Genomic DNA, 19,695 nt, shown 5'->3' on the forward strand with positions numbered 1-19,695 from the left:
TCTAGTCTATTCTATAGTCTAGTCTTTAGTCTATAGTCATAGTATAGACTATAGTCTAGTCTATAATCGTGTTATAGTCTATCTATAGGTTGTCTATAATCTAGTCTATAGTCTAGTCTAAATCTAGTCTATAGTCTAGTTCTATAGTCTAGTCTATAGTCTAGTCTATAGTCTAGTCTGTAGCTAGTCTATATGCTAGATAATCACTCAATGTCACAACTAAATTTGTTTGTTAAAGTAATTGCATGATTACATAAACCTATTTTCAACAGTTATCCGTTTTAGTTAATAACGAACCCCCTGCGATAAAAACATTCAATGGTTTTACATGTTACATTCAGTACGTACAAATACATGTTGTATTTGTTTGTGTATGATATTATTTAACTTTCTAATTTAAAAGAAGAAATTGTGTCATGTTTTCATTTTCAATGTGTTAATAATGTTGGCAAAACTTTACTTTTTCAAATTTATTTTTATTGAATTTACGACCATAATAATGGATTGGTGACTATGTCTGAATTGAAACTAGAAATTTATTTTATTTACTATAGTGTAATATGCAAACAAAACTATTAAAAAAAACTTTTTTTAATAAAAATATAAAGAACTAAAATGAAACATTTCTCTGTGCTCTTGTAAAGTACAACATAAAAAACTATTGCTTTTAATTTCAATTTAATATTGGAATTCTATAATGGACAGAAAACATTCAATATAAACAATTTTTAAATTTATAGTTCATTAACAAATTTATTCAATAACTTTTATGTAAAATTAAAAAAGTTTTTCTCCTTTTTTACTGGTTATTTTTATATAACTATGAGGACAAAGCGTAAAGGATGCTGTTGTTTTAAGTTTGTTAAAGGATTTGTAATAAATTTGGAGCAAATTTAAATTATAGGGGAAAATATATGAATATAAATTACACCATGGGTTATATTAAAAAAAAAATCAAAATTTCTCTTCTTTTTTTATACAAAGAATGATAAAATCAATGATTTTCAAGAATATCACTTTTCATAGAAATCCTTCTCTAAACTCTTACAAATTTAACATCATATTTTCTACTTTAAAATCTCCATGTAAGAAGAACACATTTTTTTATCCTTAACAAAAGATAAAAAAATATATGGTACTTAAAAACAATTTGCTAAAAATATTTGATATACATACATATAAAAACTACTTAAAGCTTGTACCACTTGTATAAGAGTGAGTATGTGTAAAACTTGTACCGGAAAAAACATAAAATGAACATAAATATTGTTTCAATTATACAAAAACTTTGTTTCACAAAACACCTGTTGTTATATTTTTCATTTGACCACTTAAAGTTTTTAAAGGCTTCCTCCATGCTGCTCTCGTTTTTGTTCATTTTGTTGCAACTTTTTCCTGTTTTAATTTAACACTTTTTCCCATTATTATTGATAAAAACAGCAACCATAAATAATGAACAATTATATAATTTGCTGTTTTTTCCAATTTCAGTTTTAAACAGGAAATAAAATGTAAAATAAGGAAGTATGTTTTCCACAAAAAAAAAAAAAATACAACAATTAATAAGTCACATACATTTTCAGGTAATTTACAGTAATTTACTTACCATGATATTACTATACATAGGTATTTTATTATTATTGTTATTTGGTATTTAAATTTTTATGCCGGTTGCACAGTGGGAACGACATGTAGGGAAATAAAAACCAATAAAACATTTAAATGTTTACCAAAAGTTTATTTTTTCATAGAAAATTATCAAAAATTTCTCTTTCACAGAAGACTATAGACTAGACTATAGACTAGACTATAGACTGGACTATAGACTAGACTATAGACTGGACTATAGACTAGACTATAGACTGGACTATAGACTAGACTATAGACTGGACTATAGACTAGACTATAGACTGGACTATAGACTAGACTATAGACTGGACTATAGACTAGACTATAGACTAGACTATAGACTGGACTATAGACTAGACTAATAGACTAGACTATAGACTAGACTATAGACTAGACTATAGACTAGACTATAGACTATAGACTAGACTATAGACTAGACTAGACTAGACTATAGACTAGACTATAGACTAGACTATAGACTAGACTATAGACTAGACTATAGACTAGACTATAGACTATAGTCTAGTCTATAGTCTAGTCTATAGTCTAGTCTATAGTCTAGTCTATAGACTAGACTATAGACTAGACTAGACTATAGACTAGACTATAGACTAGACTATAGACTAGACTATAGACTAGACTATAGACTAGACTATAGACTAGACTATAGACTAGACTATAGACTAGACTATAGACTAGACTATATAGACTAGACTATAGACTAGACTATAGACTAGACTATAGACTAGACTATAGACTAGACTATAGACTAGACTAAAGAGACTATAGACTAGACTAAAGACTAGACTATAGACTAGACTATAGACTAGACTATAGACTAGACTATAGACTAGACTATAGACTAGACTATAGACTAGACTATAGACTAGACTGTAGACTAGACTATAGACTAGACTATAGACTAGACTATAGACTAGACTATAGACTAGACTATAGACTAGACTGTAGACTAGACTATAGACTAGACTATAGACTAGACTATAGACTAGACTATAGACTAGACTATAGACTAGACTATAGACTAGACTATAGACTAGACTATAGACTAGACTATAGACTAGACTATAGACTAGACTATAGACTAGACTATAGACTAGACTATAGACTAGACTATAGACTAGACTATAGACTAGACTATAGACTAGACTATAGACTAGACTATAGACTAGACTATAGACTAGACTATAGACTAGACTATAGACTAGACTATAGACTAGACTATAGACTAGACTACAGACTAGACTATAGACTAGACTATAGACTAGACTATAGACTAGACTATAGACTAGACTATAGACTAGACTATAGACTAGACTATAGACTAGACTATAGACTAGACTATAGACTAGACTATAGACTAGACTATAGACTAGACTATAGACTAGACTATAGACTAGACTATAGACTAGACTATAGACTAGACTATAGACTAGACTATAGACTAGACTATAGACTAGACTATAGACTAGACTATAGACTAGACTATAGACTAGACTATAGACTAGACTATAGACTAGACTATAGACTAGACTATAGACTAGACTATAGACTAGACTATAGACTAGACTATAGACTAGACTATAGACTAGACTATAGACTAGACTATAGACTAGACTATAGACTAGACTATAGACTAGACTATAGACTAGACTATAGACTAGACTATAGACTAGACTATAGACTAGACTATAGACTAGACTATAGACTAGACTATAGACTAGACTATAGACTAGACTATAGACTAGACTATAGACTAGACTATAGACTAGACTATAGACTAGACTATAGACTAGACTATAGACTAGACTATAGACTAGACTATAGACTAGACTATAGACTAGACTATAGACTAGACTATAGACTAGACTATAGACTAGACTATAGACTAGACTATAGACTAGACTATAGACTAGACTATAGACTAGACTATAGACTAGACTATAGACTAGACTATAGACTAGACTATAGACTAGACTATAGACTAGACTATAGACTAGACTATAGACTAGACTATAGACTAGACTATAGACTAGACTATAGACTAGACTATAGACTAGACTATAGACTAGACTATAGACTAGACTATAGACTAGACTATAGACTAGACTATAGACTAGACTATAGACTAGACTATAGACTAGACTATAGACTAGACTATAGACTAGACTATAGACTAGACTATAGACTAGACTATAGACTAGACTATAGACTAGACTATAGACTAGACTATAGACTAGACTATAGACTAGACTATAGACTAGACTATAGACTAGACTATAGACTAGACTATAGACTAGACTATAGACTAGACTATAGACTAGACTATAGACTAGACTATAGACTAGACTATAGACTAGACTATAGACTAGACTATAGACTAACTTATAGACTAGACTATAGACTAACTTATAGACTAGACTATAGACTAGACTATAGACTAGACTATAGACTAGACTATAGACTAACTTATAGACTAGACTGTAGACTAACTTATAGACTAGACTATAGACTAGACTATAGACTAGACTATAGACTAGACTATAGACTAGACTATAGACTAGACTATAGACTAAACTATAGACTAGACTATAGACTAGACTATAGACTGACTATAGACTAGACTATAGACTAGACTATAGACTAGACTATAGACTAGACTATAGACTAGACTATAGACTAGACTATAGACTAGACTATAGACTAGACTACAGACTAGACTATAGACTAGACTATAGACTAGACTATAGACTAGACTATAGACTAGACTATAGACTAGACTACTAGACTAGACTATAGACTAGACTATAGACTAGACTATAGACGAACTATAGACTAGACTATAGACTAGACTATAGACTAGACTATAGACTAGACTATAGACTAGACTATAGACTAGACTATAGACTAGACTATAGACTAGACTATAGACTAGACTATAGACTAGACAAATAGACTAGACTATAGACTAGACTAGAACTAGACTATAGACTAGACTATAGACTAGACTATAGACTAGACTAGAGAATAGAACTATAGACTAGGACTATAGAACTAGACTATAGAACTAGACTAATAAAAAAAAAAAAAAAGAAAAAAAAAAAAAAAAAAAAAAAAAAAAAAAAAAACTTAGACTAGACTATAGACCTAGACTAATGACGAGACTATAGACTAGACTATAGATAGACTATAGACTAGACCTTATAGACTAGACTATAGACTAGACGATAGACTAGACTATAGACTAGACTGATAGACTAGACTATAGACTAGAGACCTATAGACTAGACTATAGACTAGACTATAGACTAGACTATAGACTAGACTATAGACTTAGACTATAGGACTAGACTATAGACTAGACTATAGACTAGACTATAGACTAGACTATAGACGAGTACTATAGACTAGACTATAGACCTAGACTATAGACTATGACTATAGACTAGACTATATAAAACCTAGACTATAGACTAGAGCTATAGACTAGAACTATAGACTAGACTATAGACTAGACTATAGACTAGACTATAGAACTAGACTATAGACTAGACTATAGACTAGACTATAGACTAGACATAGACTAGACTATAGAACTAGACTATAGACTAGACTATAGACTAGACTATAGACTAGACTATAGACTAGACTATAGACTAGACTATAGACTAGACTATAGACTAGACTATAGACTAGACTATAGACTAGACTATAGACTAGACTATAGACTAGACTATAGACTAGACTATAGACTAGACTATAGACTAGACTATAGACTAGACTATACTAGACTATAGACTAGACTATAGACTAGACTAGACTAGACTATAGACTAGACTATAGACTAGACTATAGACTAGACTATAGACTAGACTATAGACTAGACTATAGACTAGACTATAGACTAGACTATAGACTAGACTATAGACTAGACTATAGACTAGACTATAGACTTACTTATAGACTAGACTATAGACTAACTTATAGACTAGACTATAGACTAGACTATAGACTAGACTATAGACTAGACTATAGACTAACTTATAGACTAGACTGTAGACTAACTTATAGACTACTATAGACTAGACTATAGACTAGACTATAGACTAGACTATAGACTAGACTAGACTATAGACTAGACTATAGACTAGACTATAGACTAGACTAGACTAGACTATAGACTAGACTATAGACTAAACTATAGACTAGACTATAAACTAGACTATAGACTAGACTATAGACTAGACTATAGACTAGACTATAGACTAGACTATAGACTAGACAATAGACTAGACTATAGACTAGAAATAAATTTTTTAATAAAAATTTTTTTGATATCCTTTTTTTACAAAATTTTCGGAAATTTCCCTTTTCATAAAAAATGTTTTAGTGAATATTTGCTCTAATTCTAAACATTAATTCGCTGAAGGTTCAAGTCTCGTTCTAGTGATATTTGATAATTTGCGTGACTCCCTGTTCACACTGTTATCTATTGATGTTAAATAATCGGAACAATTAAATTGTTTAATATATTGTTGAGTTAATATGTGTATGTGTTTCCCTGCTGATGTAGGAGGTCAGACTGAAAAGTTTTAATAAAAATTACACTTTCAATAGGTGCAATAACAATAATAATTTTGTGTCAATGATATTTTTACTAAAACCAAATAAAATTAAGAATATTTTTAAAAATCTGATAAGTCACGCCTCGATATGTATATATGTACATATGTATGTATAAACATAAATCATCATATATTGTAAAGTCAGCGATTATGTACTTTGTATATTGGTATCTGAATATGTCAGTATTTGTGTGAACAGTAAACAGCTTCAAATTTGTTTACTGAGAAAATAAACTTTTCCGTGAAAAAATGCGTCACAAACTTTACAATCACTAGATAATTTCATTATATACATGTTTCTACAATCTATAAAACAATGTCTGACTATTTAACAACAACACTCTTTACTTGATACTTCCATTTTCCTTGAAATTATATAGCACCCTAATATAGACATATGGTATGTACTTAACATGAATATTATTAAGTTGTTTATACATGTAGTCGTGTAAAACAATACAGTTTCATAATTTACACATCCGCTTCCGCTGAAAAGTTGGTTGGTTGGCTGTTTGGTTAGTTGTTGTTGGTTAAACATGAAAAAAAAATACCGCCACATGCACGCACAAACCTATACATTATCACTCATTTATATACCGTACAATTTATTACTATTTTATGGCACAATTTTGATTGATTATCTTTAAAACTTAAGGCTAAAGTTTTTATAAAAATTACTGATATTTACAAAAAAAAAATAAAAATATTGCATTTTTAACAATTTAATCTAGTAATGGATTTTTGCATAATTAAATAATGCAATTTAAAACAAGATTTTTAAGTAAAAACTAGAATCATAAATTTTGTTTATATTTTATTAAAAACAAACCTTCGATAGCTCAGTTGGTAGAGCGGTGGACTGTAGGTAATACTGATTTAAAAGAAATCCATAGGTCGCTGGTTCAAATCCGGCTCGAAGGATAGTTTTTGATCTTCGACATGATAAATCAAGCCATCTTTAATAAAAATATATGAAAAAGGACTATTAAAAATATATCTATAGGTCATGTATCTTGTGAGTCATATGCTATGACGAGCCTTCGATAGCTTAGTTAGTAGAGCGGACTATAGTTGTTGAAAAATTGATTAAAAAGAAATCCATAGATTGCTGCTTCAAATCCGACGCGAAGGATAACTATTAATTTTTGATTAAAAGAAATTCGACTTGAAGGACCAATATTTTATAAGACCCCAAAATCTTCAAATAAAAACAAGACTAAAACAGATCACCCAGTTCTTTATCCAAGTGAAATTCAATATTCTATGAGAAATTTTAGTCAAATTGATTCAAAAGAAATCTATAGGTTGCTGGTTCAAATCCTGACAATTGATTAGAGTAACATTAGGAAATGCTGTTTCACAAGCTTTCACAGTTGTTATTCATTTACTCAGTTTCCTTATTAATTTTGCTCACGATTGATTGGAGTAATGTGAAGCAAAATGCTGTTCCCCAAGCTTATCATAAACATATATCAGACAGAAAAACCTATTAGCAGATAGACAACAAAAGTTTAATGGATTCAAAGACTCGATTGTGAATATGAAAATTTTGAAAATAATATATCCTTCGAGCCGGATTTGAACCAGCGACCTATGGATATCTGCTTACTTTATTCACAATCATTCTACAGTCCACCGCTCTACCAACTGAGCTATCGAAGGTTATATGTATTTGAAGTAAAAATTTAGCTAAGATCAGTTATCGATAGCTCAGTAAAATACATACCAGATTTGAACCAGCATCCAATAGATACAAAAAGTTCAGTTTACATTAATTTTGATCATCTTAGACGTATAAATTTAAAATTGTTCTAACATTAGGACCAATGGGTATAAAGTTACACTCATTTGAAAAAACCCTGTATGACCAAAATGTCCAACTTCGGCAGTTCTTGAACTATAAAGCTGAAAATTTGTTACTGGACTAATAACCAATAGTACTAACCTAATCCAAGTTTTTTAAGTTGGATCAGTTACCACAAAATTGCCCTAATATAAAAGGTCTTCAACCAAAGATATTAATTAATTTATCCGATAACACTTTTACTCAATGAAATCTGCAACCATTTAATATGTATTACACGAAGTATAAGTGTTTATCTTTAGCGTTCGAGAGTGTTTGTTCTAAAAACCAAGCGGGTGTGTGATGTGGGATGATAAATAAAGAGGTTTTATGTTATAGATCATTAATTAAACCATAAAACTTAAACCAAAATACTACAACAATTTATGCAAAACATGTTGCCACAAATATTTAATTAAACTCAAATATATGTATATACATACCCAGCAAAAACTTACATTACCAACTAAGGAGCTAAAATTCACTAACAAAATATAGCCTTTTAAGTTATTATTTTAATACAATGTTATGACATGGTAGGCAAGTAATACAGTATCATTCTATAGTCCACCGCTCTACCAACTGACCTATCGAAGGTTCTTTGATTAAGTAACTACAGTTCAGTTTAAAGCAGAGATAGTCAAAGAGCTCTCTTGTTATCAGGAATTGCTCTCTTGATTACACAAACACATAAAAAGCAAAAACAAACAATCACAGAGATTATATGTCTCTCTCTGCTAATGACTAATTTAAGTCATAAAATATAGAGTAAAGCATTCTTAACAGTTATCGATTCCTTATATGACAAGATAGCTTAATGAAGTGTTGAGTAATCATATAAGATTGTTAAGTGTTATCAAAAAAATAATCATATCCTTCGAGCCGGATTTGAACCAGCGACCTATGGATTTCTTTATATCATTACAACAACTCTACAGTCCACCGCTCTACCAACTGAGCTATCGAAGGTTTTGATTTCTTCTAAAATGCAAATGTAATGCAGATATTATAAAGTAGTCATTGAAATGTTAGTTATTGGATAAGCTTTTTTTGCTGGGTACATTCTTATAAAATGTCTTATAACCAAACACTGTGCCCCCTTAAACACCCATTTCTTATATCAACATACATACATAATAATTGAAGCTTATAGCGTAAGGATTTTAATAACGGTAGAAATAACAAAAACAAATGTACATTCATAAAATTAAGATTTTACAATAATAACAATGAAAACAAAACCTAACGATTCAGCAAAAAAATAAAATAACAAAAACAAGGTATTGAAAACACAAGAAGACAATTTCTTATCGTCTGATTTCACAAAATTTATGGTTTTGACACACAATTCTATATTTTAGACAACTTAATTTGATAATCGATAAATGCAAAGCGCAATTTGCATTTTCATTAAAATTGGTTTATTATGTATATTGCAATAATGTTTTAACTGTAAGTCAAGCGTATTATTTTTTTGTTCAAATTTATTGATTTTTTGTATAAAATTTAATGAGCCGAAATATGAAACAGTGGAAAATGCAGGTTAAGAGTGGTAGGTGAAATGCTACTGTATAAACGAACAAGGACTTATTCTCATTGATCCCCCTATTTCTCTCGGATTGGCCAATATCTGGTCATTAATTCCAAGTTCTCGATCCACAAAAGTATTTTGGATCTTTTTTTAATTCTACGCCATGTCCGTCACTCTGTCCGTCCGTCCGTCTGTCCGTCTTTTAAAACGATATCGGCAGGATCTCTAAATTTTATTGTTAACTCTACTTACTAAAAGGATAATTTTCCAAAAAAAACTATGTATTGGAATCCTTCGAGCCGGATTTGAACCAGCGACCTATGGATATCTGCTTGCTTTACTCAGAATTATTCTACAGTCCACCGCTCTACCAACTGAGCTATCGAAGGTTATATGTATATGAAGTAAAAAAGTAGCTCAGATCAGTTATCGGCTGTTCATTGCACAATAAAACTTCTATATAGTTTAAATCTATGGACATTTTATAAAAATTTAATCGAAGTCTTTATGTGGAAATATAGATTACATTTAACTCCAAAACATATTTTGGAGATCTAGATATTAATCCAGATCATTTACACATGTAAAATAGCTAAATCCTTCGAGCCGGATTTGAACCAGCGACCTATGGATAGCTGCTTCTTTTGTTCAGAATCATTCTACAGTCCACCGCTCTACCAACTGAGCTATCGAAGGTTATATGTATATGAAGTAAAATTTAATATCAGATCAGTTATCGGCAGTTTAATCCACAATAAAAATAAGATCTAGTCTAAATCTCTGGAAATTTTAAAAGACTGAAACGAAATCTTTGTGTAAAAGTATATATTCCATTAAATTTCAAACATTTTCTGTGATCCACAAAGATCCACTTTATATTAATCCAGATCATTTACACATGTAAAATATTTCAATCCTTCGAGCCGGATTTGAACCAGAGACCTATGGATATTCACTTTATATATTATTATTCTACAGTCCACCGCTCTACCAACTGAGCTATCGAAGGGTTTATTTAAGAAGAAAATATATTAAATTTGATCAGTTGCGAAACTGCAAAATGCTAAATTAATTCTTTCAAATAGTTCCCAAACTAAAGTATGTAGGGTCCTTATTTATATATAAACTAACCGGACCGAATTTTATTTTAGCGATATTCTCTTAGTTGCGAGATCAAGCATCGATCTAGGGCCATAGTAATAGATCCAGATATTAACGTTTTTGGATCGAAAATAATCGAATCCTTCGAGCCGGATTTGAACCAGCGACCTATGGATATCTACAGTATCATTCTACAGTCCACCGCTCTACCAACTGAGCTATCGAAGGTTCTTTGATTAAGTAACTACAGTTCAGTTTAAAGCAGAGATAGTCAAAGAGCTCTCTTGTTATCAGGAATTGCTCTCTTGATTACACAAACACATAAAAAGCAAAAAACAAACAATCACAGAGATTATATATCACTCTCTGCTAATGACTGATGAAAGCCATAAAATATAGAGTAAAGCATTCATAACAGTTATCAATCCCTTATATGACAAGATAGTATTCATATGAGATTGTTAGGTTTAATCAAAAATAATCATATCCTTCGAGCCGGATTTGAACCAGCGACCTATGGATTTCTTTATATCATTAGAACAACTCTACAGTCCACCGCTCTACCAACTGAGCTATCGAAGGTCTTGAATTCTTTTAAAATGCATATCAAGCAAACTACTCATAACACAACACAGCAAGGTATAAATCTCTAGGTGAAAAGGTCAATTAGAACAATTTCTAATGAAAACTATGATTAGTAGGTAAAATAAAATTTTTAAACAAAAATTTTGATTCAACTGATTTAAAAACTTTGTAAATTTTCTTGTTTTTTATACTTAACTCATTATAGTTAAAGTGTTAAATTTGACACCCTTTCTTCTTACACAAACTAATTTTATATATAAAATTCTCGAAAATATTTAATTTATTTACACTGTACCATAGAAAATAGTACTCAAACTAGTAAAGAAACGACTCTTATTTTCTTTAGCTAAACCACAATTAATTTAAAATTCCTTAGTAGATCATTTTTTATTGCAGCCTATAAGGTTTCTTTTTTGCATTTCTACCACATACAACAACAACACTATGGTCCCTTTAATTCTTGGTATTTGGATTTTTTTTGTGTTTATTTTAAATTTACAATGCTGATGGTTTGTCTGTTTACACCTTGGGTATATAGGGGCTATACTGGAAGAAAATATATATATAGAGAATTTTTAATTGAAATTATACTTATCTACTCTTAGTTTGCAATTAAAACTAAAACCTTCGATAGCTCAGTTGGTAGAGCGGTGGACTGTAGTGTTCTAGTTTTAAAAAAATAGATATCCATAGGTCGCTGGTTCAAATCCGGCTCGAAGGATATACATTTTTGCTATAGAGAAAATTTAGTAATGTTTCTAATAATGGGCGGTCAAATACAGATCTGGATGGTGAATCAGAACAAGGACTGCTATAGAAGAAATTGAGAAATTATACTCGGCTATTAGCGAATTTTGGAATTCATCACAACTTTTCTCACAATGTATAATCAACCAGCAAAAGTTACAGCCACAGACAGCAAGCAAGCAGGCAGGCAAGATAGCAAGAAAGCAAAAGCGCCACCAGTTCAGGAAAAAAAAACTATGCATATAAATAGTGTAGTTTTTATGTAGGAATTCATAATGTTTACGATGTCTTTTCCCCAGCGCGTTTCATGTTGCCAAGTTAAGATTACACGTTTTGTTTTCTTAAGGCGCTACATCTTATTTTATAATAATGAAAGATTTCAAATTTGTCGAATTTTTTCTATAAAAATGAAATTTAATGAACACTTTCTATAAAAAGAAAATTTAATAATTTCTATAAAAAGAGAAATGTTCGGAAAATCTATATATGTATATAAAAATGAATGTGTGTTTATTTGTTTGTGGGTTTGTTTGTGGATTTGTTTGTTTGTTTGAAGTCTATAGACGGCTAAACCGCTGGACCGATTTTCTTGAAATTTTCACAGCGCCTTCCTGTATGTCTGGAAGGAACTATATATTTATTTAGAAATTTTAAGTGGGCGAGGTGCCACGCCTACATCCAAAATAATAATTAAAAGTTGCATATCTCAGAAACTGCAACAGCTAGAGTCTCAGATTTTGTATGGACAACTTTGACATCCATATGAACATATGTGGACAAATTGGGCGGCTTATCTATAGTGGGCGTGACACCTCCCATATAATAAAATCTTAAATTAGTATATCTGAGAAAATATAACAGAGTTCTCAAATTTTTCGGAGCTACTTTATTAACAACATGAATATTTAGGACAAAAAATAGGCGGACTAGCAATAGGGGGCGAGGCACCTCCCATATGAATCTATATATATAAAAATGAAAGTGTGTTTGTATGTATGTATGTATGTTTGTTTGTTTGTGCTTTATAGACTGCTAAACGGCTGGACCGACTTTCCTGAAATTTTCACAGTTTCTTCCAGTATGTCTGGAAGGAACTATAGGCTACTTTTTATGTTGAAATTTCATGTGGGCGACGTGCCACGCCCATATTAAGAAAATATTAAATTAGTATATCTGAGATAATATAATAGTTAGAGTCTTCAAATTTTGTCGGAGCAACTTTAGTATCAATATAATTATTTAAGACAAAAAGTAGGCGGATTAGCATTAGGGGGCGTGGCACCTCCCATATAAATTAAATACAAAAATTCGTTTATCTTGGAAAATATTACAGTTAGAAGCAGCACCTCCCATATTAATAAAATACAAAAATTGGTTTATCTGGGAAACTAATAGAACTAAATTCTTCAAATTTTGCACTAAGAACTTAAATATTCATCTGAACATTTTGGAGAAAAAAGAGCGGATTTCCGTCATGGGGGGCTTGAAGCCCCCATATAAATTAAATAGGAAAATTATTATATCTGAGAAACTATTAGAGCTAGAATCTTCAACTTTTAATTGAAGATCTTTGACATTCATGTGAACATTCAGAGAATAACGGGCGGACTTTCAATGGGGGGTTTGGCACCTCACATATGAATTAAATACAAAATTTCGCTTATCTGGGAAACTAATAGAAAAATATTGCAAGAAGAACTTTATTATACATATGAACATTTTGGCGGACTTTCATCTGGGGGCTGTGAGTTCCCATATGAATTAAATAGAAAAATTCGTATATCTGAGAAACAGAGCTAGAATCTTCAAATTCTACATGAAGATCTTTGACATTAATGTGAACATTTAGCGAATAACGGGCCGACTTTCAATGCGGTATTGGCCTATATGAATTAAATACAAAATTTCGTATATCCGGAAAAATATTAGATTTTTTTTAATTTGTCATCGATTACATTAAAATCTTAATTAACGTTCGGAAAAAATGTATCTCTGGAAAACATTACAGTTAGAATCTTCAAAATTATTAAGAAGATCTTTTATTTATATTGCTTTTAGGGTAGCAAAGCACACTGGGTATAGCTAGTTTAATATAAAAAATGAAGATTTCCGAAAAATTTTTAGAAAAAAACAATTTCCAAAAATTTTTTTACAAAAAGGTAAATTTTTCGAAGATTTTTTATAAAAAGTGAAATTTTCCAAAAATTTTCTATAACAAGATAAATTTTCTATAACAAGATACATTTTTCTTTTTACAGAAAATTTTATGAAAATTTAACGAATATTAAAAGAAAATTTAACGAAAATTTTCTATACAAAGAAAATTTAACGAAAACTTTTTTTTAAAAGAAAATTTGAAGAAAATTTTCTATAAAAAGAAAATTTAATGAAAATTTTCTATAAAAAGAAAATTTAATGAAAATTTTCTATAAAAAGAAAATTTAATGAAAATTTTCTATACAAGAAAATTTAATGGAAAAATTTCAATAAAAAGAAAATTTAACGAAAAATTTCAATAAAAAGAAAATTTAACGAAAATTTTCTATAAAAAGAAAATTTAACGAAAATTTTCTATACAAGAAAATTTTAACGGATAATTTTCTATAAAAAGAACATTTAACGAAAATTTTCTATAAAAAGAAATTTAACGAAAATTTTCTATTAAAAGAAATTTAACAAAAATTTTCTATAGAAAGAAATTTAACGAAAATTTTCTATACACAAGAAATTTTATCGAAAATGTTCTATATAAAAAAAAAATTTACGAAAATTTTCTATACAAAAGAAAATTGAACGAAAATTTTCTATATAACAGAAAATTTAACGAGAATTTTCTATACAAAAGAAAATTCCTCGATAATTTTCTTTACAAAAGAAAATTTCTCGAATATTTTCTATATAAAAGAAAATTTAATGAAAATTTTCTATACAAAAAAAATCTAACAAAAAAATGTCTATAGAAAAGAAACTTGCACTAAAAATTTCTATACAAAAGAAATTGAACGGAAATTTTCTATAAAAAGAAATCTTGATAAAAATTCTCTATATATAAAAAACTTAGCTACAATTTTCTATAAAAAAGAGTTCAAATTTCCTTAACTAAAACATTCTTTCCATTCATACATACATATGTATTTGTCTTAAAGTTTAGCATACTTTTAGGTGCCATTTTGCAGGTGTTGAGTAAATTGAATTCGTTTAAGCTGATTACAATATTCCAGCTTGTTACTTTTGTTGTTTGCTTGTTTGTTTTTTATTAGTTTCTTGCTATTATTGTTGTTGTTGTTGTCTTTCTACTAAAGTTTTCCTGTCTTATTTCTATTTCCTGTTCACCAACATTTACTTACTTATGTTGGCAATCTGTATGTCTGTCCGTCGGTGTGAGAATACTTGTATTTGTATGCATATTTTTTCCATTTCTTTTCTTTATGCCTTCAAGTTGTAAATGTGTACATTTATTGCTGCAACACGTTCTACGACGTATAAAGTTATAACTTATATTGTTGTTATTGTTCTTTTTGTTTCTCTCGTCTGAAGTTCTTAACCAGTTGTTGGTATATGTATTTGTAATCGTATGTTGTATTCTATGTATGTGTGTAGTATGTTGGTTGAGGTTGAGTGTGTGTGTTTGTAAGTGTTTTGATGTTTAAGTCAGTTGCATGTTGTAAGATGATGATGATGATGTTGTTGTTTGTGCAAAGTGTTTTGTCTTAAACTCCAGCTGCAGTTTTAAGTTTTATTTTTCTCGCTGCTTATTTCTATGCCTTTTTTATAGTTTTTCTATGTGACGTGTAGTAAAATTTCTGGGGAGAAATTTGTAAGATTTTCATTTTCATAATGCGCATTTTAAGCAGCTTCTTTAAGTTTTCAACTTCATGGCTGTGGAAAGTAGTGAGTTTGTATTTGTATGTGTTTCATGGTTTAAAGTGTATTGTGTCATTAGGTCTCAACTTTTCGCCGAGTAGATTTTCTAGAATTTGAATTTGAGTCAGAGAGTCCGACAATTTTCTATAAAAATAAAATATTTGGGAGAAGAAAAGGGAGAAGAAATGTAACTAAACAAAACTAAAAATATAAACTAACGAACCAACGAACTAACGAACGAACGGAACGAACGAAAACGAAAACGACGAACGAACAACGAACGAACAACTACTAAACGAACGAACGAAACGAACAACGAACGAACGAACGAACGAACGAACGAACGAACGAACGAACGAACGAACGAACGAACGAACGAACGAAGAAACGAACGAACGAACGAACGAACGAACGAACGAACGAACGAACGAACGAACGAACGAACGAACGAACAACGAACGAACGAACGAACGAACGAACGAACGAACGAACGAAACGAACGAAGAACGAACGAACGAACGAAAACGAAGAACGAACGAACGAACGAAAGAACGAACGAACGAAACGAAAGAACGAACGAACGAACGAAACGAACGAACGAACGAACGAACGAACGAACGAACGAACGACGAACGAACGAAAACGAACAACGAACGAACGAAACGAAACGAACGAACGAACGAACGAAGAACGAACGAAACGAAACGAACGAACGAACGAACGAACGAACGAACGAACGACGAACGAACGAAAAGAACGAACGAACGAACGAACGAACGAAAACGAACGAACGAACGAACGAACGAACGAAACGAACGAACGAACGAAACGAACGAACGAACGAAGAACGAACGAACGAAACGAACGAACGAACGAACGAACGAACGAACGAACGAACGAACTAACGAACGAACGAAAAACGAACGACGAACGAAACGAACGAAAACGAACGAACGAACGAACGAACGAACGAACGAACGAACGAACGAACGAACGAACGAACGAACGAACGAAACGAACGAAACGAACGAAGAACGAACGAACGAAACGAACGAACGAACGAACGAACGAACGAACGAACGAACGAACGAACGAAACGAACGAACGAAACGAACAACGAACGAACGAACGAACGAACGAACGAACGAACGAACGAACGAACGAACGAAACGAAGGAAACGAACGAAACTAACGAACGAACGAACGAACTAAAACGAACGAAGAACGAAAACGAACGAAGAACGAACAACGAACGAACGAACGAAACGAACGAACGAACGAAAAAGAACGAACGAACGAACGAAAGAACGAACGAACGAACGAACGAAACGAACGAACGAACGAACGAACGAAACTAACGAACGAACGAACGAACGAACGAACAAACTAACAAACGAACAAACTAACAAACGAAACGAACGAACGAACTAACACTAACTAACTAACTAACGAAACAACGAACTAACTAACTAACTAACTAACTAACTAACTAACTAACTAACTAACTAACCAACTAACTAAATAAATAACTAACTAACTAACTAACTAACCAACTAACTAACTAAATAAATAACTAACTTTGGTTTTTGCAAACGTTGGGTATAATACAAGCTTTGCATGAACATACATAAAGTACAATTCTGTATTATTTAATGCGATCAAAAAAGTTCCTTCAGAACTGCTTAAGATTCCCTGCTTTCTATGATTCATAAAGTAATTTTCAATATTGTGTTACTAGAACAGTATTTTACAAAAAAAAACTTTGATCATAAAATGTGATTAATTTCATAGATACCAGCAGTAAACTCTCGTTTTTCACTGTTCAACAAATTTACGTGCTCAATATGAATTTATTTTGTCATAGTCGAGAAATGAAAGTTATTTTAAACTGTATTTTTATTTTCAGTAGTAAATTTACATGGTAAAATAACAAGCAAAGTTATTGTTTTATTACTTCATCAAAATGCATATAATGGAAAGCATTAAGTGATTAATATTAAATAATTTATAAAGGATTTAAATATTTGTAAAAATCTGCTCAGAGAGAAGCTAAACTTTAAAGCCTGTAAGAAGTTTATCTTAAATATGAAATTCTTCTTTAAATTTAATACAACTTCCTTTAGAATTTCCCATAACTATATGCATATGTATGAGTATGTTTACTCGTATAACAAAGTCTTTGCTTACGTTTGTGTTTTCTTTATAGTTTTTCTTGTAAAAATGTTTTATTTTAAATAAGTATCTGGAAAAGAAAACAATATTTCATTGAAAAACAAGCTGTTCTTTTCTTTTAACAATATTTTATTAAATTTCTTTCAATATGATTGAAGACACTCACTTACTCACTCTCTCAATCATTCATCCAATCAATCCAATTCTACAATTGAAATATGAAAAATATTGAAAATTGATATTTACATACTTCAAAAATAACATTTAATATATAAATTCCAAGAAACCAAAGAATCCAGACATAAAATTCATAATGCAACATTTTGCCTAAGTGTGTTATTAGAGAAAACACAAAATCAATAGTTGCAATTCTATAAAAATAACTAATAATTTTTGAAAAATATTAGCAAACACTTGTTATACATATTATATGAAATATTTGTAGTTTTCTTAGTAGTTGATTTTAATGAAAATATATGGAAATTGCAATAACATTTTTAAAATGCACTTGAATAAATGAAATATTATTACATATAGTAGAGACAACATTAACAGTGATCGACACAAAGAGAACGCATTTCTCTTAAAATAGAGAAAATATCGATTCTTTTCTGAAAAGAAATAATTTAGTAAAAATTTGGTTAAAGGAAAAATGTTTCGATAGATCTCCTTAGAAAACAAAATTATTAAATACTCTGCAGGCTCGAAATCGAGTCACACTTGGGGATAAAATTTTTTTAACAAAGTTTCCTATAAAAGAAAAATTTAATGATTTTTTTAACGAATATAATTTAGCAAAAATTTCATTAAAAAGAATATTTATCGAAAATTTTCTATCCGAAGAAATACACCACTATTGGGCCTACTGTGCCCTTCTGTTCATGGCAAATATTTGTTGGTAAAAACAAAAAACTATATATAGTGATCTATGATGATAATTGATCCGATGTTCAGAAATTCTGTTTTCTGGACTTAATTCCTAAGAATTTTGTAATCAGTGGTCCTGAGAGAAGTTATATCCACATCACTGCCAAGATATTTGGATATAATTTTGATGAAAGCTTTACAATGGAAAAAATTGCTCCAGAGTTTCACTATCTCCCCATATGCTCTACATTTGTCTGAATCCGGACGTCCAATTACATTACGTACTGATCACAGACTTGCACATTTTGAGGAGGCTTTACGTTAGGGTCACCCCATTGGATCTTCGAGGTTCTACATACCCTTTTATATATTATTCCAAGAGGTCGCCAGTTTAACTACTTCGTGCTTCCTTCCCTTTAAAGCAAGTAAACTGGGGGTTTCGTTGACAACTACTCCCAAGTGGCCTGGTACCCATGTGATGCAAAGCTTACCTCAGTGAGAGTATTCGGTTAAAATTTTGTTATAATCCTATACGATTTTAGATTAATCTTTATCACCTGATATCGCCCTACCTACGAGTATTTGGATTAATGATCCGCTTGACAATGACATTCTATATGGGATCAGTGTTTTAAAGTTTCCGACATATTCTGTATCCGGTATGCGATCATACACTTCCGATGTTTGCATATAAGCATCCAATGTTCTCTGTA

The 19,695-nt window shown here is 30.7% G+C and overlaps 8 non-coding genes across 8 annotated transcripts; 2 read left to right on the forward strand and 6 right to left on the reverse strand.

Moving 5' to 3' along the window:
- The first annotated feature begins 7,100 nt into the window (after positions 1–7,100).
- Positions 7,101–7,193, forward strand: Trnay-gua. Its single transcript has 2 exons — positions 7,101–7,137; positions 7,158–7,193. It is a non-coding gene; the product is annotated as a tRNA-Tyr (tRNA).
- Positions 7,194–7,835: 642 nt separating this feature from the next.
- On the reverse strand, positions 7,836–7,934 carry Trnay-gua. Its single transcript has 2 exons — positions 7,898–7,934; positions 7,836–7,871 (listed from the first exon to the last, which is right to left on the reverse strand). It is a non-coding gene; the product is annotated as a tRNA-Tyr (tRNA).
- A 1,054-nt stretch (positions 7,935–8,988) lies between these two features.
- Positions 8,989–9,084, reverse strand: Trnay-gua. The gene is made up of 2 exons: positions 9,048–9,084; positions 8,989–9,024 (listed from the first exon to the last, which is right to left on the reverse strand). It is a non-coding gene; the product is annotated as a tRNA-Tyr (tRNA).
- An 852-nt stretch (positions 9,085–9,936) lies between these two features.
- Positions 9,937–10,035, reverse strand: Trnay-gua. The gene is made up of 2 exons: positions 9,999–10,035; positions 9,937–9,972 (listed from the first exon to the last, which is right to left on the reverse strand). It is a non-coding gene; the product is annotated as a tRNA-Tyr (tRNA).
- A 208-nt stretch (positions 10,036–10,243) lies between these two features.
- Trnay-gua lies at positions 10,244–10,342 on the reverse strand. The gene is made up of 2 exons: positions 10,306–10,342; positions 10,244–10,279 (listed from the first exon to the last, which is right to left on the reverse strand). It is a non-coding gene; the product is annotated as a tRNA-Tyr (tRNA).
- Positions 10,343–10,887: 545 nt separating this feature from the next.
- Trnay-gua lies at positions 10,888–10,975 on the reverse strand. The gene is given in 2 exon segments: positions 10,888–10,923; positions 10,939–10,975. It is a non-coding gene; the product is annotated as a tRNA-Tyr (tRNA).
- A 258-nt stretch (positions 10,976–11,233) lies between these two features.
- Positions 11,234–11,329, reverse strand: Trnay-gua. The gene is made up of 2 exons: positions 11,293–11,329; positions 11,234–11,269 (listed from the first exon to the last, which is right to left on the reverse strand). It is a non-coding gene; the product is annotated as a tRNA-Tyr (tRNA).
- A 627-nt stretch (positions 11,330–11,956) lies between these two features.
- On the forward strand, positions 11,957–12,053 carry Trnay-gua. The gene is made up of 2 exons: positions 11,957–11,993; positions 12,018–12,053. It is a non-coding gene; the product is annotated as a tRNA-Tyr (tRNA).
- Positions 12,054–19,695: the final 7,642 nt, after the last annotated feature.

The sequence above is a fragment of the Lucilia sericata genome, unplaced genomic scaffold, assembly GCF_015586225.1.
Source record: "Lucilia sericata isolate MDLA Ls3-8-SP2 unplaced genomic scaffold, ASM1558622v1 Contig000309F_arrow, whole genome shotgun sequence".
Classification (NCBI taxonomy): domain Eukaryota; kingdom Metazoa; phylum Arthropoda; class Insecta; order Diptera; family Calliphoridae; genus Lucilia; species Lucilia sericata.